This window comes from Heterocephalus glaber, unplaced genomic scaffold, assembly GCF_053883595.1.
Source record: "Heterocephalus glaber isolate CG9 unplaced genomic scaffold, H.glaber_assembly_v1.0 deba00001465, whole genome shotgun sequence".
In the NCBI taxonomy this organism is placed as follows: Eukaryota; Metazoa; Chordata; class Mammalia; order Rodentia; family Bathyergidae; genus Heterocephalus; species Heterocephalus glaber.
The window spans coordinates 17282517-17305114 of NW_028258312.1; the positions used below are offsets into that span (position 1 = coordinate 17282517).

Sequence of the window (22598 nt, forward strand, 5' to 3'; positions counted from 1 at the left end):
AAGCCTTATTTGTTGAAAGAGAAAAGTACTGATACATGGATAAATGAAAGACAGGTCAATAATGAGTGAAACTAAGGGAAAGTTGCAGGGTAAAAGTTGAGTTATTTTAAACAATCTTATATTGGTAGACAGTTGACTTTCAGTAAAAAATAAGCTCCTGTGACTATTTGGAGGTATACCAAGTAGTTTACTTGGTATATAAGGAAGAGGAGAGAAAACCACCATAAACTTCACTCAAAAATCAGGATCCTTTATAGTAGTTACTTCTCAGGAAACTTATGTAGGCCTAATGGCATATGAATAATGAATTGCAGAAGAATATACATGATGTAGGACAGGAAATTCCTGAGCATGATGATAAATTTGGCTCCTGAGTCGTAAGAAACCCTCCCACACACAAAGCATAGAAGAGAGAAAAGTGGGCTCCTGTGATGTGGGGGATTTCTCATTCTGAGTGGGTCACTAATACCCCAAAATTCTTTCTAGGTGTTTTGGAGACTGAGGGCATTCCAGAGAAGTCATTTCTGCTCAGTCAATTAAAATTCATGATCTTATATATAGCTTTTTCATATCTCATTTTTTCATTCATGACAAAAGAAAGTAAAACAAATGTTAGCCAAGTCTGACTTGGTATTGGTGGCCTGGCACCTACAATAAATCTCTTGAAATACCACACTAATAAGTACAGTGCATTTACTTTTTTAAAGTATTTATCAAAATATTATTGGCACAATAATCCTCATTCTCATCAAATAACAAAATCACTTTATTCTGTATTCATTTTTTATGATTCTTAGAAATTGTACTTACTAAACAATAACTCCCTGTTCTCCCTCCTCAGCCCTTGACAGTCACCATTTTACTCTTTTTTAATTGTATGAAAAAATAAAACAAAATTTTATAACAAAAGAAGAGAATAACAATAGCTAATACGCTGTGTATTGCTATTGACAAAATGATCTCTTACAAAGAAGAAACAGCTATTAGCTCCAAACTTTCTTTTCAGTGAATTAACTAGTAGTATAAATGAAACAAATTACCATATATATTAAAATATTTTGAGACAATGGAATAGGTAATTTGTGGAACCACTGTAGCCTCTCCCGATACTTATTTCACTTAATAGTATGTTCTCTAGTTGCATCCATTTACCTATGAATTCCTCAGATTTATCCTTATGGCAGAGCACTACTCCATTCTATATACACAGCACACTTTCCTTATCCCTTCATCCGTCTGAGGGACATATATGCTGAGTTTTTGCAAGTTGAAAAGGGTTTTAGACATGGACAGTGGTAATGTTTGCACAAAAATGCGACTGTGCTTAATTCAACTGGCCCATACATTTAAAATGACTAAGTACATTTTATGTGAATTTTACCATAATGAAACAACTGAGGGGAAATGTCTCATTGAAATATATGTGAAGGGCAATTCTGCTTGCAACTTATTTTGAAATGCACAAGAAAAAATGGATTGGTGAGTGGAGACAGAAATGGCTGTGTGTGATAAAGTAAATACGAACAGCAAAATGTTAGTTGTAGAATCTAGGTGGTAGGAATATGAGTGTTTCTATATGTTCCAAATTTTTCATAATAAAATATGGGGAAGAAGCAAAAAAAGAAATTTATTCAATATTGTATTTAGATAAAGAACTAAAAAGAAGAAAATTAAAAATTTGAAAAATGCTAAATGAAATTATTATACAAAAAAGAACTTTACATATTTTTTGAAATGCTAGTGGCACAATTCTACCAAAATTCATATATATTTACTGCTTAATTCACATATTATCTTGGTAAATATATACATATATTTACATATGTATATTATTATATATGTATATATATTCTCTACTTGCTTTATCTCTATATGCTAAAGAAGTTAGAATTCTCGAAGAATATCTCTTAGGTGTTATATACCAAGGTAGCTCCACAGCCAGGTCAACTCTAGAGTCACAGATGCTTTCAAGACCCCATGACTGATCAGACAGCACTCTCCCCTCCTGGCCTGATATCCTCAGCTTCATTTAATTATACAGATAAATGTCATATATTGATATATGCCTTCATGAAACTCATTTAAATTTTCACACTGATTCACTTGTGCGAACTTGAATTTACTCAGTTTACTACCTGTATATAGAATGGTCTTTTCTTTATTCCAAACTGCTTTATTCAAAAAATTAAGAGAAACATAGGGAAGGATATTTCATAGATTAAGAGGTTCCCTTACAATATGATGATGCTAAAATGAAGATACAAAATATGACAATACATATAAATGTTTACATTAAGCTATGATTTAAGCTAAAATATAAAATTCATTCTAATTCTGCAAATTTAAAAAGATTTATTAAAAAATGCAATAGCAAATGGATTAAAGTGGTGTGGTATATTTTTTCTGTCCTGTACCTCCATGATTGCAGGATCAGCTTCATTGGAGAGGACTTCAAAATTCTTCCTTTGAGGCTCCTCACGAATGTAAGACAAAGTTAAAAGGTGTCCTGACTTGCTTTCTTGATAAACATTGACATTTGGTTTCAATAATCTGATTAATCTAATAACCTCTAGTTTCTTGACATTTAGCCTTCACAATTTTTATATTTTCCATGAGTGTAAAAATTAATAAAGTAGTTCAGTATGAGTTGAAGATGGTTTGAGGTAATGAAAGGTACAAAGGGAAGATATATTTTTAATGGGTTGAGTATATTTCCTCATAGTTAAAACTGGTGAGGCAAACTCCAAGATACTAAGAAAGGATAAAACAAAATGAAAGAAACAAAATAGTGATACAGTACAAAGAATGTTGCATTGAGGCTAAACAATTACAGTTATATCTAAATATCTATGTTTGTATTTACATATATCTATTATTTGGGAAGTTTACTTTTAAACAGACCACTTCAATGACCTTCTTCCACTCCAGGATCCTATATCCATTAGCTGGAATCCAGAGCTGAGAGCAGGCAGCTAAGATGGCTGACTTTTTTAAGGCTCTTTCCTTAGACCAAATATTCAGAACTTTGCTTGAGCTTTGGTGGTATTGTTCTACTTAACTTCATGAAGATGTAACCCATGTCTGAGGTTTTCTTCCCACTAATGACTTAAATACTAATCAGTACCCAAGTCCTCAAAAGATCCTTCTCTAGGCATCTAATATTTTTGGCTGTACTCTCCAGAACAATTTGAAAAATAACCAGATGTAGTCCTTGATCCCTAAGAGATTCAAATACTTTCACCTGAAAATAAATGCAAGAAAAAATTATGACATGGTTCATAAAACACTATCTCTACCAAAGAATTTCAAAACAGCTTGTAAATTATGCACACACAGGTACACACAGGTGCAAGCATTTCTCTGCCAACCTCTAGAAACTATTTCCTTTTTTGCATAATTACTATTTCAGTTTATCTTCAAACAATAGAGAGACAGGGATTATAAATTCTTGTCTTTTGAATGAGCACATTGTGGATGAAGAAGTTAACTGATTTACAGAAGTCACAGAGTAAATGGTGAGCTGAGACTTTTTTAGTTCTGGAATTTCAGGTTTGTTTAAAGGATGAATAAATTCAAGATTTATTATGAAAAGAATACATAAATCATTAAAATGTGAAAAGAAGATATACAAGAATGGTTTTTAAAAACACAAGTAGAATTACCAATGGTAATAATTTTATTGAAAATGTAGTCAGCTCGCCTGTTCCAGGATCCTGCAGGATGTGCGCCTGCCTGTTCCTGGACCCCGTGAAATGTGTGGTGTCCCCGCACATGCGAGGGTGTCCCTCAGATCTGGATCCATGCAGCAGAGGCACCTGAGGCCAGAGAGCCATTGCTATGAGCTCAGGAAGATGGCCCAGTGGTGAGCAGCAGAGAGAGGGCCTTTCAGAGGCTTGTTGTTGTTGAAAATAGAAGCCAACTGGAAGAGCAAAGACAGAGGAGACTACAGCAATTGATGAGTTGCTGGGACCAGCACCTCCTCCCGAATCTGGACCTGCGATGGGGAAGGGCGGCTCAAACCTGCAGTAGAACCTTGAAGTGTTCTAACCTGCAGGAGGTCAGGGAGCTCAATTTTGTCCTCTCAGCCAGAAACCAGCCCGAATCTCAAGGGACTACAGCTGGTTCCCTGAGATTAATCAACTCGGCTCTGCATGCTGCTGCCCATGTTGTAATCCAGCAATAGCAGTGATGGATTCTTTCTTTCTTTCTTTCTTTCTTTCTTTCTTTCTTTCTTTCTTTCTTTCTTTCTTTCTTTCTTTCTTTCTTTCTTCCTTTCTTTCTCTCTTTCTTTCTTTCTTTCTTTCTTTCTCTTTCTTTCTTTCTTCTTTCTTTTCTTTCTCTTTTTCTTTCTTTTCTCGCTTTCTTTTTGCTTTCTTCTCTTTTCTTCTTCATTTCTCTTCTTTCTTGTTCCTGTTTTGTCCTATTCTGTTTCTTTCTTGATTGTTCTTATTATTAAAAGAGTGTGATACAGTTTCTAGTTTCCTGTTGCTGTTAGTTTGTTCTGTTCTTCTGTTCCATTTTCTCTCTTTTCCTCGTGTCTTCATCAGTTTCTCAAAGTTTGCATGATCCTCCTGTGTCCTTTAACCCTACTTCTAACCTCTCCTATCTATCTATCACCTCCCCAACATCTTCTAAGTCTTCTTCCCAGAGGGTAAAGCCACTATATTGAAGGGCTTACTAACTGGAAACATATTTCTGGTTGGTCCTTGATTTTGATAAATAACCACAAGTCTAGTTTATGCAGTTAAATGTGTCAGAATAATAGTTACCATAATTTGTCATTTTCTAAGCTGTGTTTGATGCTTTTGTTCTTGCTGATTGTATTACTTTGGCCAAGGTGACGTGATTGTTCTAGTCAGTTGTCTTTACTGGGATACCAAGACTGAGATTGCTAAAAGAGCATTACAGACTCAAAACCCAAAGGCCAACTATACCAGGAAGACAATCCAAGAAGTAGCCATTCCCTAAGGGTTCTAAACACTAGCAATAAAGATACTTATAATAAGCAATTTACAAGCAGTGAGTTAAACCAAAAACTTCAACAATAATAAAAAAATAGAAAAGAGAAGACACCTAAACAAGATGCAAACACAGACTTCCAGATACCAAAGGCAACTTCAAGGGGGAACAAGATGGAACAATCAGAAACTCAACCACCTGGACTCCCTGAACTGGCAATGAAAGAGGATATGGAAAAAATAAAATCAGAAATAATTTCTCAGATAACAACAGAAATTGTATCCATAGTGAAAGACATGATTAATAACTCTAGAGTAGACACAAATAAAAAAAATACAGGAGCTAAGGAACATGATGGAATCCCAGCATAGGAAAGAAATGGAATCTATAAAACAGATTCAAACAGATATCTAGGATATCTATTGAAAGTTTATGCAGCAGAATGAGCCAATGTGAAGACAGAATATCAGATACAGAAGGCAGGATTGCAGTTAGTGAACAGAAAAAGAAAGATTTTTTAAAAATAGCAAGGGAACACAAGAAAGCAATCCAGCACCTGCTAGATGATGCAAAGAAGAATGACATAAGACTGATTAGAGTCAATGAAGAAACAGAAGATAATGCAATTGACATTAAAAAAAACTTTTCACAGAAGTAATGGCAGAAAACTTCACAAGCAGGGGAAGGGAATTTGACCTACAGATAGGTGAGGCATATAGGACTTCAATTAGCCATGATAAAAGAAAAAATCTACACCTAGGCATATAATAGTTAAGATTCCAGAAACCCAACAGAAGAACAAAATACTACAAGCAGTTAGAGAAAAGAAAAAAATCACATACAAAAGAAAGCCCATCAGAATCACAGCAGACTTCTCAATACAAACCCTCAAGACAAGAAGAGCCTGGAGTGCAGCCATTCTTTCTGGAGTAAGATGGAATCTCAGCATTGTTTTCATTTGCATCTGTTGAACATTTTTTCATATGTTTATTTGCTGTTTCTAATTTTTTGTCTGAGAAATGCCTGTTCATTTCAGATGCCCATTTTTGGATTGGGTCTTTAAATTTGGGAGTTCTAATTTTTTTAATGTTCTTTATATATTCTAGATAGTAGACCTTTGTCTGAGGAAGAACTGGTAAATTATTTTTCCCACATTGTAGGTTGTCTCTTAGCTCTGCTGGTGGTTTCTCTTGTGGTGCAAAAGTTTTTAATAGGATGAAATTCTAGTTGTTGATTCTTCATGCTAATTCACACAGAGAAAAAATAAGAACTAAGATATATCATGTAAAGGTACAAATTCCCAATGATGAATGTCATCATATTGTATACCTAACATGTACCAATACACATAATTAAAAAAAAAAGAAGAGCCTGGAGTGAAGTACTTCAAGGCCTAAAAGAAAGCAACCTCCAACCCAGATTGATGTACCCTGCAAAACAATCTTTCAAAATTGATGGAGAAATAAGATACTTTCACAAAAAAGTACACCTGAGGAAATTCATGAATTCAAAACCAGCACTCCAAAAAATTTTAGACAATATCCTGGGAAAAGATAATGTGGGCCATGGCCCCATGAAGCCCAAAAGAATGAATCCATCAGGCAAGACAAGAAATTGCAAAGGGGGCAGGGTCCAACAAAAGGAAAAGATCATGACAAGGATAAGTCAATACATATCAGTTATAACCATCAATGTTAAAGGTCTCACTTCACCAATCAAAAGAAATAGACTGGCAGAATGGATCAAGATGCAAGATCTAACAATGTGTTGCATACAAAAAACACACTTAATTCAAAATGAAATTCATAGACTGAAAGTTAAAGTGTGGAAAACAATACTTCACACAACAGGAACCCCAAAAAAGCAGGAGTACCTTTCATATTTGCAGACAAAATAGATTTCTAATCTAGACTAATTAAGAGAGACAAAGAAGGTCACTACATCCTTGTAAAGGGAACAATCCAAGAGGAAGAGATGACCATCATAAATACATATGCACCAAATACTAGTGCACCCAACTATAAAACAAATATTAACAGTGCTCGCTTCGGCAACACATATACTAAAATTGGAATGATAGAGAAAAGATTAGCATGGCCCCTGCACAAGGATGACGTGCAAATTCAGGAAGCATTCCATATTTTTTTATTAAAAAAACCCCAAATATTAACAGGCATGAAAAATCAAATAAGCACTAATACAACAGTAGTGGTGGAACCTCAATACCCCACTGTCACAAATAGAAGGATCAACTAGACAAAAAATCAACAACAAAATACTAGAACTCAACCAAAGTCGTGAACAAATGGATTTAACGGATGTTTACAGAGTGTTCTACCCCACAAAATCAGAGTGCACATTCTTTTCAGCTGCACAGGGGTCTTTCTTCAAAATAGACCACATACTTGCTCATAGAACATGTTTAAGTAAATGCAAAGGAACTGAAGTTATCCCCTGCATATTATCAGATCATAGTGCAGTGAAATTGGAGATCAATAGCAAAAGAAACTACAAGAACTTCATAAAGACATGGAAATTGAACAATACCCTCCTGAACAACCAGAAGAAATTAAAGAAGAAATTAGACAGTTTCTACAATTAAATGACAATGCCAATACAACTTATCGGAATTTATGGGACACAATGAAAGCAGTCTTATGAAGGAAGTTCATAGCAGGGAATACCCATATTAGGAAAACAAAACAAGCTCAAACAAACAACCTAATGCTGAACATCAAGCTTCTAGAGAAAGAAGAGCCTTGTTGGGTATCTTCCCAAAAGAATTAAAAGCATCATACCACAGCAATATATGCACACCCATGTTCATAGCAGCACAGTTTGCTAATAGCTAAATCTTGGAAATAGCCCAAATGCCCATCAACAGGTGACTGGATAAAGAAGATGTGTTTTTTTAAATATAAAATGGAGTTCTCCTCAGCCATAAGGAATGATAAACTAAAGCCATTTATAGCTAAATGGATGCACATTGAGGCCATCCTCTTAAGTGAAATAAATACGAACCCCATGTGTAAATACTGAATAGTTTCTCTGGTGTGAGAAACTGAAAGTGTAAATGAGGACCAAAATGTATAATAGATTATGTCAAATAAGAAGAGGTCCAAAGGGAAGGGGAAGTTGAAGTGGGGGGAGGGAGTAGGGTAAAGGAAAGAAAGGAAAGGATAAAATATGGGAAAAGAAAATAACAGAAACAAAGTCTTTGTAAATAGGGAGGGGTGGAGGGTTTGAAGGGAGGGAAGGGGAATGGGGAAAAAATAAGAACCAAGATATATCATGTATATGTATAAATTCCCAGTGATAATGTCATCATAGTGTATACCTAAAATGTACCAATATACTGAATGAATAATAAAAAAAGAAAATACAGTTAGCTACTTTTCCAAACTTCAGAATAATCTTCTCATCTATCAATATTATTATTGTATATTAATTTGGAATGCTATGGGGAGCTACTTTAAGAGTCAGACTTTAATCCTCTCCCTTTCATTTACAATGTTCCATGGCATTGGACAAATAACTTTTTTCATGATAAAATGAGAACTTCAAACCAGAATGCATGTAAATGTATCTTCAATTTTACATTTTGGACATTTATTTTAAATTCGTTAACAATAGAAATTAACAAAACTCTTGTAGCTCATCCTAGGGAAAAAAGTGAGATTGTTGTAGCAGAAGTGATGGTTCTCATGGCAAACGAGCCCAAGTCAAATCTGAAAATAAAAAGAAACCTCACAAACTTAAGTAATAGAAATATTGGCATTATGTTTATTATATCATAGGCTGTATTTCAAATATGGAGTATAAATAACTATATGATTTATAAGTTTATTCACTACAATAAATATTATTAATTACCATAAAAATAACTCATTCATTTGATACAATCCTGAAGGAATGAAATTTATCAAATTTGACCATAAAATGAAAATATAGATGAAACATCTTCAGGAAATGCAGTCAGGTTATTCAGCAATGTTTATATTTAGATTTATGTTTAAGTGTTCCATACATTTTTTGATTATGTACTCCCAGAACCAAAGAATTGTTGAGTAAGAACTCCTATGTGTACCATATATATGTATATACTATCTCTATATTATATCTATCTAGCTATCTAGCTATCATCTTGTGCTACGGATAGAGCCTAAGGCCCTGAACATCCTAGGCAAAGGCTCTTCCACTGAGTTATACTCCCAGCCCCCAATATACATATTTATATTTATGAGTTATATGCATGTATTATGGTATGATGAAAAGATCTTAAATTCTTAGATAAATGCTATAAATAATAACTTTAGTTCTTATACTTTTTAAGTTTATAGTAATATTTAAAACATGAGATCAGAAATAACATGCAGTCCTAGTTGCTTTTTGCTTGCTAATGTGTTGTCTTGTACAGTTCCCCATCCCCTTTTGGGCAGCACTGTATTTAAATACTGTGCTTATTGGGGCAAAGTCACTTGGTTGGACTCTGTCACAGCTACATGCTGCATCTTCCATCTCAGTGCTTTGCACCCACAAGTCAGAGTGATGCATGCTGAGAAAGCCAAGTAGAGACTGTGGCTTCAGGTCTAGGCTCTGCCCGTGGTTGGGGAGGAACATAATTTCCAGTTACAAAAGAAATGCACAGCACTATAAAAAATGTCTGATCGTTTCAGAGGGAGACTATTACACAGCCTAGTGGGATCTTTAAAGAAACACATTTTTTTTTTTTAAGTAGAGGGTTGTTGTTGTTGTCATTTTGGTACTAGGGATTACAGCCTGGTCCTTCACACTGAGCTACATCTCCTGTCCTTTTTAATTTTTAATTTTGAGACAGAGTCTCACTAAATCACTAAGTTGCCCCAGCTGGGATCAACTTGCAAACTTCCTGCTTCAGCCTCCCAGACTGCTGGGATCACAAGTGTATGCTAGCATGTGTGGTTAAAAGAGTAATTTCTAACTGTTTGGTCTTGTGGATGTCTGTGCTTTCAAGAACTAGTATAGGCGTGGGAATGTGCTTTTGGCTTACACAAATCTGTCTGCGAGGACTCTGACTCTTCTCTCAGAAATGCGAGAGAAGAAGCAACTAGAGAAGAATGACATCAGAGATGCTAACACAAATTAAGATAAAGTAAATCACACAGCTCTCTGATTCAGGGTATTTTCTGTAGATGTCACAAGTGGGTTGGGCAGAAAGCTGGCTGAGTGCCTCAGTAAGAGTTGTGTACGCAAAAGAGAAAACAATGTCATCACGTACCTTCCAATGAAATCTAGTCATCATTGGTTCTTTCTGAGAGATATTTTAGGTCTAGGAACATACTGGAGTGGGTTCTAGTTCTCACACAAGTCGAAACACTGAAAAAACTCAGGACAAATCCAGTTTTGGAGGAGGACTTCCAAAACATAGTTTCTTTCAACTGCTTCACTAGGTCACTTCTGAAGAAAATGAGATAAAGATTAGGTTAAACTCAAAATTCCTGAGGTTCTCCCCCTCCAACAAAACCACATTAACAAAAAAGGCCAAATATGTTTGTTGCACTCAGTGAGGCTTCCCTGGGTTTTTCTGGGCTGTGGGGATTGAGGCTGATGACCAGATTTAACTCAGCTGGTACTTACTCCTAGCGATGCTTTGCCTGGGCTGAATGAGAGGAGTTTGTCCTTATTTTCTTATTTTCATTCATCTCTTTTATACCTGGACAGGATAATTTAGACAAGTGAGTTTTAAAGCCAAAAGATTTCATTGAACAGTTTGTGTAAAAATGCTATCATTTATATATGCTTTGAGGAACACTTGATTACACTTAGTTTTAGCTAACAGATATTGCATAGAAAAACATATAAGGCTTAATCAAATACCAACTTTTTAAGGAGATTGGTCCCATTTTCTCTTATAAAATTCCAAGCTAACTACTGGCCCTTTGTTTTTGTTTTTTGGTGCTGGGGATGGAACTCGGGTCCTTCTGCTTGCAAGGCAGGTGGCAGAACCACTGAGCTAAATCCCCGGCCCTGACCCTTTGGATTTTTGGTAATTTCCTAAAGGAGAGCTGCCAAGTCCTTTGTCTTTTTTTTTTTTTTGGTACGGGGGATCGAACTCGGGTGCTTGCGCTTGCGCAGCAGGCGGCGAAACCACTGAGCTAAATCCCCGGCCCAACCAAGTCCTTTGTTTTAATAACCTTTCCTTCCATTCCTAGTTCGATTAACCTAGAGAAATAAAAACCATTTGATTTTTCATAGTCGACAGTAAATAATGTATGGAAATTAACAGGCTACCAATATATTGAAAGAATAGGAGAAAAAGTAGCATGATAAAATACAATTTACCCAAAACAATAATGAATTGTCTACTGGCTGATATTTTTAATGTTCCAGTTAAACTTTTATTTTTATGGCAGTAATTTTATATAATAATTATTTCAAAGACTTTGGTTAGCATCTTATTCAAGAGTGTATTTGCACAATGATTTTCCTTCAAGGTTCTGAAACTAAAATACGCCATTTGTCTAGTGTCACTCACATGACCAATAAACAGGTACTAACTTTCACTATTCATTTTGTTAACATACGTTCTTTGAAAAGTAAAGTTAAAGCCGTATAAATTCTGATTCAATGATTTTATACCTTCAAAATTGGTGGCTGACATTTTAATCTTTTCACTGAATTTGTGTCAATTTACTTTTTTTTTTGGTACTGGGGATCAAACTCGAAACCTTGTGCTTGCGAGGCAGGCTGTGGAACCACTGAGCTAGATCCCCGGCCCCATTTTACTTTTGATAATTTAGTTAAATTAATGAACTTACTGTAACAACTTCTCCTGATCCATGCTTGCTGACAATGCATACAGAGACTTGCTTTTTTGGGTTTTTTTTTTTTTTTTGCTACAGGGGATCAAACTAAGGAGCTTGCGCTTGCGAGGCAGGCTCGGTGCCACTGAGCTAAATCCCCAGCCTGATGAGTCTTGTTGTTTTAAGCACCCAATACTGACAGTACATATGGCTGTAAAAGGTAATTCCATCCGCTATTGTCTGAATATCCACAGAACATACAATTTTTAAAACATCTGTCAGTTTGTTGTAATACTAAGCACAGAAATGAAGAAGTTTTATGAAAGAATAATTCATTCCTTTATTACAATTTTAATTTACCATAATAATTCATCCCTGAATTAGAGTATTAGACCTTTAAATTAAATTAAAGTATTAGACCTTTTTCTCTGCCAAACTGTTACAAAATATTTTATGTAATTTGACTTGCAAATGATTTATGTTTTTATCTCCTACTGATGATAAAATGCTAGCAAGCAGAATAAGCATAAAATTTTAATCTACACTGAGATGAAAATAGAAAGTTGATGGGTCAATTAATAAAAAATGATTTCTGACTTATAAAAGAAGTGGTTCATCTATATATGTGATGTGAGTTTTTAAAATGATGATTACTTTGTACCTTAACATCATATTTAAAATATTTTCTGAGATTTGAGGTCATCTTATTTTCTAGGTTTAGAGAATTGTAATTTACATTTTACAATTCTTCAAAATTCATAAGATGAAATATTTTCTGTTATCCGAAAGAAGACCCCATGATTTGGGTTTTTATTACCTCATGAGACATTAATCAGTTTTTATTTTAAATTGGTGTATGATTTTTAATCCCCAATATAGATATATAAGCAATAATTGATACTATACTGATGGCTTAGAAAAATCACAAGATGATAGGCCAGTGGGGAGGGGACAGGAAAATTGTATTTATCATGAAGTGACCTCAGAGAAGGGATTTTACTGTTCTCTATACATCTTATTCAACTGTTAAACTACTGGTGATAGAGCTATTATCCTGAATTTTAAAAAATGGAAATAAGTCTCAGAAAACCTAAGAAATCTGTATAATGTAAAATAACTAGTCATTTTGGAGATAGGATGTAAGCCTAGATTCCAATGCTTGTTCCGTTTCTATTATACTATGTGTACTTTTAAAAAGTACACATAGTATAATAGAACCAGCCATTCGAATAATAAAATGACTAATTAAATTATAACCCATATAGTTTAGATTTTAGTATATTTTACTGTGCAAATTTTGATAACTGGTATCAGATACATGGTAAGTTCCTTGAAGGTAGGCCACTTGATAATTTTGTTCACTACTCTAACTCCCAGGGCACTGCCAATTTAGCACCCAGGAGTTATGCAAGTAATTATATTTTGAATTCACAAATGAATGGAAAAAATACATGAAAATTCTTCATTAGGATTCATACTAGCAGTCTTAAGAGTTTTGGGGGAAAACCAAACACTCATGTCTTCTGCAGACAGATAACTACTGACTAAGATCACTCCTCTGATAAATAGCATAAAGATGAAATAAAAATATTCTATTATATAATTTTCACATTTTTTAACTCACTCTTACATCCTACTTAAATAGAGACAAAACAAGAAAGTAATAAACCTAAAAGATATATTTTCTAAAACTGATTTCGGGCTTAAATCCCAACAAGTAAAAAAATCTAAGAAGAGGAAAATACGAATTACTTTTCTTAAAATAATCCAAGAAAGGATTTAAAAGACTCATTGAGAGTTATGGTAAGATAAAGTACAACATCAGACCATAACATTTTGGGACAGGAAAAACTAACACCATTACATTCCATGGCAACAAAATTGTGAATTAATTTTTCTGTTAAAAGAACAAATTTTCCTTAATTTGCACACTAATTTTCCAAAACATCTAACTCTAGAGTTAGATTTTTAAAAATAATATGAATCTTGTGTTGGATGGAAATCAAAGCTTACACTGAAATGTTTGTGGAATCTGATAGTATCCATGGGTTGCAGGAGCTAAAAATAAATTGCAGCATAATCTACTTGTTCACTGGGCATCTTTCTGATTAGAGTCAGCTCCAGAATCAGGTTTGCCACCATATCTATCCTTCAGGTGATCAAAATCATGTTTCTTATCAGAGATAAAATTCAGGGGCAAGGCATAGCACTTAGTATTGTCTGGTGTGGAAACAAACACATTTCTTAAAAAGCATCCCTTCTTTTCTATGAGTTCCACCAAAAGATGTCTGATGTTTTAATTGCGTATATAGTTCACTTTTTTTATTTCTGACATCTTTTCATGTTTAAAAGGCATCGCTTTTGGAAACCTGGCCCCTGTGCTTCTGTTTCCTGGCAACCTTTCTGTTATCACACCGATGTTTATTACGTCTCTTACAGGGACCAAAACCTTGCTTCCGCAAAATCTGTTGAGCACTTTCTAGGTGGCAACATGAAACAGAGTTCATAATTCCCATCTCATTTTTTTTTCCTTTCTATCATTACTAAGAGGTTTTAGATCTGATGTCTTGCTTGATCAAAGACTTTTACATCAAAGTGAAAGGAACAAAGAGTAGGACACAAGTTTAGTTCTACTTTAATTTTTCACTGGCTTCCATCCACTGAGAGCAGTTCAGCAGCCTTCTGAATGCCAGGAGCTTGGCTCAGGTCACACAGGCAGCTTCAAGACATCTGAGTGAAGTGTCCTGTCCCAGACTGAGCTCTTGTCACTCCAGCTTTGTGTGTCAGTCACTGGCTTAAAATATCGGAGAAGGTAATTCCACAGAAAACATAAGATGGTTTACAGAGAAACTATATTTAGTTCTTAACACAGCTCTTAGCCATCTAAAAGGCTCAACTCTGAACTTTCTGCAGGAATCTTTCTGCAGGAAACACAAAACTACTTATCTTTGCATTTCATGTATCTTTATCTGGCTCCCACCCACAACACTTAACAGAGTTTCTGCGTTCAAAACTTTTACGTTCCTATCTGAAAGGGTTCTATGGATTGATGATATAAGATAAAATCACTGTTAGTGGAAACCACTCTGCTTATATTAGGATTGGCTATGGCAAAGAAAGAGGGACATGGGTCATAAGGACTCTGTGTGGGCTGGGCTATGAGTCAGTGTCCTCTGCTTCTTCATCTCTAACTCCAAAGAGTTCACACAAAACACACTGACCCTTACTGATCCTCCAGATATTGTGTATTGACGTAAAACATTTTCTGAAAGTGAAACAAACCTTGAGATTTTCAATGACATCTGAAATATTCCTTCTGTCCATCATGTGGTAAAATAATTCTAAGCATCTCTGGCCTTTGAGAAGTACAGGGCTGCTTGTTTCATACTGGAGATAGTGAATCAGGTCGAGGGCTTTGTCCAGTGCCAACTGCCCTGCACTGAGGTCTAAAACAGATGCCGGGGGCTTGTGCATATCTTAGAGTTCATTATATTCTTGATATTAAAGCAAATACAAAATAGAGAAATAACAGAAGTAGTCATCATAACCAGATCATTTGATTTAAATCCTAGCTCTACTATTGACCAGCTGTGTGACCTTAGACAAATTACCTAGCCTCTTTGGGCCTCAGTTACCATGACTGTACAATGAGAATCAACAGTAGTATCTTTCTCATAGCTCATTGTGAGGATTACATGAATTAATATGAAAGTACTTAGAAAAAAACAACTAACAGTAAAAACTAAATAAGTGAAATAAATATTAGAAAATATTAATGTTCAGTACCAAATACTATCAAAAGTTTTACATAGTATGTCATTCTGTAATTGCTTCATTTGTGAGTTTGACTTGTTGCTCTAATAAAATTTTGGAACTTTGTAGATAGGCACTATGTCTTTTTCTTTTTTGATATTTTAAATCTGCATAAACCCTCATTTTGTGGTCAAGAGACTGAAAACTCCACCCTTAGATCATGCTATTGGCTGCCACTTTCTGAACATGTGTCCCATGAAGGGCCATGAAGATTGATTGTGTATGTACACATGGTTGATTGCTTCCAATCACCATTCCTCATGCTTCACCCTGCCTAGCTTTTTTATCCCATCAGTATCCAAACTCTGTCCTCTGGGAGACAGATTTGAGACATGAGCCTCCCACCTCCATTCTTGGGTACCTCGTGTATAAACTCTTTCTCTATTGCAAAACTCGTTTCGGTAATTTGCAGTGGGCAAAGCAGACTTTGTTCAGTTAATGCTCAGTCCTACCCCAAAAAAGTCGTAATCATTCTAAGACAAAACAAATGTTTTCATCTTACTTCAGTTCTAAAGTTACACGCTTTCTTTACATTTTCTTTTAATGAGAACAAAAAACAGAACCATCATTTTGAGTACCAAAATGTAGCAGTATCTTCCGTAGAAGAAATAAACTGTTATATCCTCCCTCTTGTAAAGTGGTTCTCACTCATGTCTCTGGGAGGATTTGGTTCACATAATGTGAATAAGCCACTGTTGTGAGCATCCAATTCCCAAACTACGCACAGCTCTGTGATAGGGAAACACGTTTCAAAATGAAGGATATGGCTGTTAGAGTTTTCATTAACATAAGGGCCTGTCTCCTTTGGGTTTTAAAATTCTTATCTAAAAAGAAGGAACTGAAGCTAGAAAGAAGTAAAAAGAAAAAGAACCAACTTCTGTTGTGCCTTTTCTTCTCAATCATGATGGCACACTAATTTAAAACAAGCTTACAGAAAGTTTTCCAAAATTTTCATCTGAAGACAGAGGGCTGGGCCATATGTTCTATGATTCTGTTATCTGCTGTATTTTTTTTTAAATGTATTCACAAAATGTCACTACACTTTCCCATGTGTGTGCGTATCATAAGCTTAGCATCAGCATACAGCTTAGCATCAGCAAGAAGAGGAAGTGATATCATAAGGTCACAATTTAATATTTGGCACGTTAACAACTAATTTATATAGTGATGATTTTTTTCAGCCTGGTTTGAGTTCTGACTAAACTCAGTGCCATTATTAGAAATCTCCACTTTCATATTTGCCTACCTTTAAAAGTTTTAATATTAGTACTTCCCTATAAGAGACTCATTTTCTCTTTACATAATTACTAAACTGGTTAATTAAAATCTAGGTCCTTACCACCTGCCCTATGCTTCAATCAATGCAGTTTGTTTACCTTAAAGAATAAATATGTACATAAACATACACTTAAGCCTAACAGGAAAAATCTACATTTATTTATTTTTATATACTTTCAGCTAGACCTTACCTTTGTGAAATAAAACCATATTCCTGAAGATCCTATTTGGGGTTTCTTTTTAAGGTGGGGGACTAAAAGAAACAAACACAACTTTTTTGTTGTTGTAATGAAACTAAAATTACCATTTTAATTTCACTCAATTCAGGCAAGACCCATTAAAAAAAGACCAACAATCTAATTCAGATAAATATCCCTTCCTGGGTCAAATTTTATCTCCAATTAAATAAGACTGCGAATTACTTCCTTTAACTCTTGAATTGATATTTTTAGAAAGCAAAGAGAGATGAGGTCTATAATACTGGGAGTGAATAATAGCAAGTAAAATATGTAAGATTTATTATAAGAGTTTTAAATGATTTTCTTATGCATTATAGTCAACCCTTCATATCTAAATTCAACCAACTGTGGCTTGAAAATATTCAGAGAAATATTGTGTCTATACTGAATGTATACAGACTTTTTTCCTTTTGACAATCGGTGTAACAATTTTATAGAACTTTTTACATTGCATTAGGTATTATGAGGAATCTAGGGATGAATTAAAGTACACAGGAGAATATGTGTAAGTTATATATAAATATTACAGCATTTACATAAGAGATTTTGGCATCTGCAAATTTTAAAGATTTGTGGAGAGGCATCCACAATGCAGGATAACTGTACTTTTATTATAAAAGTAATATTTTAAAAATCTCAATATAAGTAAAAATTAGAGAAGGGAAAATGATCCATTGTTTCACTACCTTATACATTCATCAGTAGCATTTTGAAATAATTCCTTTGCATTTTTGTTCCCCTCATCCACTTGTATTTTTTCTATGTAGTTGAAAGCACAGTAACACACAAACTTATATTCTGCCTTTTCCAACCTCACATTATTTGAAATGTATTTTTCTATGTTGTCACATCCTCTTTCTATTCAACACATGATTTTTAAACAATTGATATCAGATATTACTAAGAAGGCTAACATTTCTTGTACAGGTACTGTCTTATCTAACGCAATACTCAAAATGACCAAATGTAAGTGCCTGTATGTTAGGCATCCTTAGTACAAAACTTTAAAGACTTCAGACTTTAATTTAATTTGGGGCTAAAACAGATTTAAAAACTGGCCAAGTTCAGACAAATAATAAGTGAAAAGGTAGTACTTATAGTTTTCTGTTTTAATCCAAAATGTAGTCTTCATTAATCTGTCTACCTAGTGAAGAAAAGATTATTGTCTTTCCACTGATAAATCAATAACTACAAGGTTCTTTCTAATTTAAGACTACCCATAAATTTATAGGCTAGATACAGCACAAAGCACTTTCTCATTACTTCAAAGAATGAAATTCATGTGTTGAGGTGTCAATAATTTTTATTTTTCCAATCTTAAAATTTTAGGGCCAGGGATTTAGCTCAGCAGTGCTGCCACCTGCCTCACAAGTGGAAGGTCCTGAGTTTGATCGTGGTACAAAGAAAAAGAAAATTAATCTATTTTCTCTGCAATCTGCTCAGAGCTTCTCTGAGCAGACAAAGCTCCTTCAACTAGCAAAAGGCTTCTTGTGAGCCAGCTCTCAGGCATCTGCTCTTTGCAAGGTAGCATCTTTCCTAATGTGGGCCTCCACTGTGTGCTACCACCAGGTCTCCCTGAGACAGGGGCACAGGGTTAAGTCTCACTCCCCTCTGCTTTCTAGCTGAGGAATTCTATTGTACTGAGAAGCTTTACCTGAGATGCCCTGCTGTTTATTTTCACTTAATTTGACCTACATAAGCATCTGAAAGGAAATAAAATGTCACACTGAATAAAGTGAATATGTTACAGTAAATTTCAGAATAGGAACAGTTTATATGTATAGCACTCCCCGATCTTCAATTTCCCCCCCCATTGGCAATCTGGTACTCTAATTAATTCTACATATTATTCTATTAATGATAAATTGAAAAGAAATGAAAACACTGTCTTTTCAGGAATGTTAGTTCTTACTTCATTTCCCTACCAATCTCATTCTGATTTTTAGATTGTAAGTAATGAAAGTATCTTGCCCTAGGATACTAACTCATTTAAAATTGTAAAAATTAATACTGTATTTATACTTTTTATTTAAGAGACTACACAGTATTTGGTGCAATAGCTACTAGCATAAACAAATTTTAAATTTGAGGTCAAAATTTCAAATGACTACAAGGTTCACCCTAAGTGAAACAGACTGCTGTGCCAACTGAGACTTTGGTGCATAGGAGACCACAGGCCTGGCCCATAGGGGGATCAGCCCACTCCACATTTCTCTGTGATAATCCTGAGGGAAATAAGGCCCCGAGTTCCAATCTCATTTTTAAAAGAAAAATGATTTTTTCTGATGTTATGATTTTTATATAAATTTCCCCATATTTAAAAGTGTTATATTAAATTTATAAACACCACGTTGCTCAAAATACCTTATATTAGTGGTGGCTAATATGAAAGTGGCTTTGGCCTAGTGGCCAGTGTTTGATTTCTACTGGGATCTACATCATAGGAATGATCAACATTGAACATTTGATCCTTAAATCTTGCATATCTAGTTATGGAACAGTTATTTTCTGTGAAATCAGATGAAAGACATCATGCCTCAGACCTATTGTGTCCTTCAGTCTGAGAAGTGTGTGGTTATGATTCACCTGTGAATCAGTTGGTTCCATCCATGACCCTTTATAGTGAATAGGGTATTAGCCATTTGAGTCCACATTGAATTTCACTCAGTTGGTCTTTTTTCATAAATTCAGAGTATCTGAAAGAAGGAAATAGACATAGGCATTCTATTATTAACATACATATCAGTAACATCTCCAAAACTGTTAGTTTCAAAACTATCAATTAATCAATGGGAAGACAAAGTTTTGGAAGAGACATAATGATACTCATTTTGATAGTTCATTAAATGGTTTCTTTTGGGGAAGATGGTTCTTATGGCTTGTATCTAGATGTTCCCCCAAAGCCTCATGCATTCATAGGTGGAGATTTTCCGAGGTGATTGGATCTAGGGTGTGTGCATGTGAATTAAGGGTGTGCGAATATAGATTAAGGGTGCAATAACTGGATTAGTCCACTGATTGGTTTAGTGTTGTTCCAGGTGTGGATAATGGGAAGACCCACCTTGGGTGTGGGTAGTACCAATCAATAGGCTCATAGCCCAGATAGTACATAAGGGGAATAGAAGGAAGGCTTGCTGCTTTTTACCTGCCTGCCATGGACTGTTTCTCCTCTGTGATGACCCTCTGACCTGCCACTCTCCCTTGGAGCTAGCTGGACTGAAATATTTACAAACTGTAAGCCAAAATAAACCTTTTCTCCTTTAATTTTGGGTGTTGGGTATTTTGTCTCAGCAACAAGAAAAATAATAAAGACGTGGTTTTATTAAATAATAAATTAATTTATATGAATAAGACTACGGAATTTGTTCTCAAAAATAGTCTATGTTGGTCTATGAGACATGCAAGGGCTTAGTGAGTCAAATGATGATCATAACTCAAATTTGATTTAATATATTGGTTTAGGTACTGGTCATCAAGATATATATATAAACATAAATATGTGATTCATTTGTCTAGTTTTTTTTATAGTGAAATAAGGACCTGGGTTAGCCATGACATTATCGTGGAAACCTCTCAAATTCTAATATTGAGAGATGAAGTTCAAATTACAGCATATATATTTAATGTGACATACATCATATTAGGTAGTAAAATTGCATTATAATAGCCTTTCAACAACTTGATGAGGCCTAGTTCTCAAACTAAGATGAGAAAATTGAAGTTTGGGAAGAGTTAAGAAAGTTTCTGAAGGTCACACATCTAATAGGTGACAAAGTGAGGATTTGAATTCAGAAACAATCAATTCCAAAGTGTATGCCTTTTCCACACTAAACATTTTTGCTTCATGCATAATCCATAAAAATAGTGGTTATTAAAGTTTATAAGATAGAATTCCACCATTTCTTGACATAAATACAAACATCGCTAAATGTTTCATTGAGAGCCTCCCCATGAATGAAAAATTCAGACTGTTTATCAAAGGGCTATTTTTTTTCAACAGGCATTTTTTATTAACTTTGACAAATTTATGGAATAAAACATTCTACCTAACTGTAATTGTGTCCCTGTATACATAAGTCTACGATATCACTTAAATTCTCATCTGGGGAACACGTTCAGAGGATTTTAGGAATAATAAAATTGTCACCAATGAAACTGGTCTATATAGCTATATCAAAAGAAATAGCACTTTTAACTAAATCTGAGGTTAGAATATTTTACTTGCTTTAAATAACAGTTCAAACATAACAGATTAAGATATGTTCAGGAGAAAGCAGCCTCAAGAAGGAAACATTAAAATGATATAATAAAAATTACGGTGAATCAAATTAATTATCAACCTTTTTCTACAAATAATAAACAAAACTCCATGTCTCTAAATAAATCAGGGGTTCTTTTTTTTTTTTTTTTCCTGGTACCAGGGGTTGAACTCAGGACCTTGAGCTTTTCAGGTAAGCACAGTGCCACTGAGCTAAATCCCAGCCCCTTAACCAGGATTTCTGCAGTAAGAAAAAACTCTAAAAATCTTAAACACATCTCTGTCAGTTTTAGAGACTTATATACTCTTTTTAGAGTCAAATTTCTTGCCACATTATTTCAATATCAACAAAGTGTAGTTAGCAAAGGGGTATTTTAATAAGTAATATATTTCTTTTGTTATTAGATTTAATTATAGTATCTTCCCTTCGAATAGTTCAAAACATATTTAATTTCACCAGTGAATCATTTTTTTAGCTAATTCACTACCTGTCTTTGACTTTAGAATGTGTCTGTGGATTGCATCTAAGGGTGGAGTAGGTCCGTGGGGTATGCCACATGAACCTATGTTATAAAGCAAAGAAGGTCACAAAGTAAGTGAATAAGTGTTTTAGATTTTACATTATCAGGTTTCACAGGCTATAAATGGCACCTGAGCAGCCGCCCTTCACATGGTCAGTGTCTTACACATTACACAGGTTATCACTAGCACATCTTTGAGCATGTAAACACATTTTTCATGATGATTATGAAGGAGCAGCAATATACACATAGTATGAGTCTGCTACAAATACCTGTATCATTTGCTATCCTTATCTCACATGATAACAAGTTCTACTTTATTGTAGGAGGCTAAACATTTGATCTCCCTTTTACATTTTTGAAAAACTGACAGCATAATGCTGATTCAAATGAGGAAACCAAAATTATAGGGAAATGCTTAAGAGTTAACTCATTCCAGTATGAGTTATCATCTATCCTCTTGTTCGACAGAACACACCCTCAACTGCTAAAACACTGTAAATAAGTGATCACTACTTAAGTCTTCAGCCAATGCAGGGGAGCTAAAGTTCAGAGAGCTGAAAAACAGAATGGATTAGAAGACAAGCCTCGGTTAGTTTTCAATGGTCCTACCATCATAATTAATAGAAATTGGCTTTTTTTAAACTTTCTAAAATTCTTTTCCTTTGTTAAATCAAAACATCTTAGCTACAGTAATCCTATTTGTAATATTAGCTATAGTGATCTTGCATGTAAAGTTATGTACTTG

The 22598-nt window shown here is 34.6% G+C and overlaps 1 protein-coding gene and 1 non-coding gene across 5 annotated transcripts in view; one reads left to right on the forward strand and one right to left on the reverse strand.

Annotated features, from left to right (window-relative positions):
- Nucleotides 1-3105: 3105 nt before the first annotated feature.
- The window catches only part of LOC110348512 (kinetochore-associated protein NSL1 homolog), a 93634-nt gene continuing 74141 nt past the window's right edge, over nt 3106-22598 (reverse strand). Inside the window, exons 6-9 of one of the 4 annotated variants that reach the window (XM_087180909.1) lie at nt 19658-19767; nt 10576-10651; nt 10217-10395; nt 3106-8687 (exon numbers count right to left, since the gene is read on the reverse strand). The gene's annotated coding sequence lies outside the window, so the exon portion shown is untranslated. Of the gene's footprint in view, nt 8688-10216; nt 10396-10575; nt 10652-15216; nt 17086-19655; nt 19768-22598 lie in introns of those variants that run through there. The other 3 variants (XM_087180911.1, XM_087180912.1, XM_087180910.1) reach the window with 3 other exon arrangements.
- LOC147826593 (U6 spliceosomal RNA) lies at nt 6998-7104 on the forward strand. Its single transcript, XR_015439012.1, has one exon. It is a non-coding gene; the product is annotated as a U6 spliceosomal RNA (small nuclear RNA).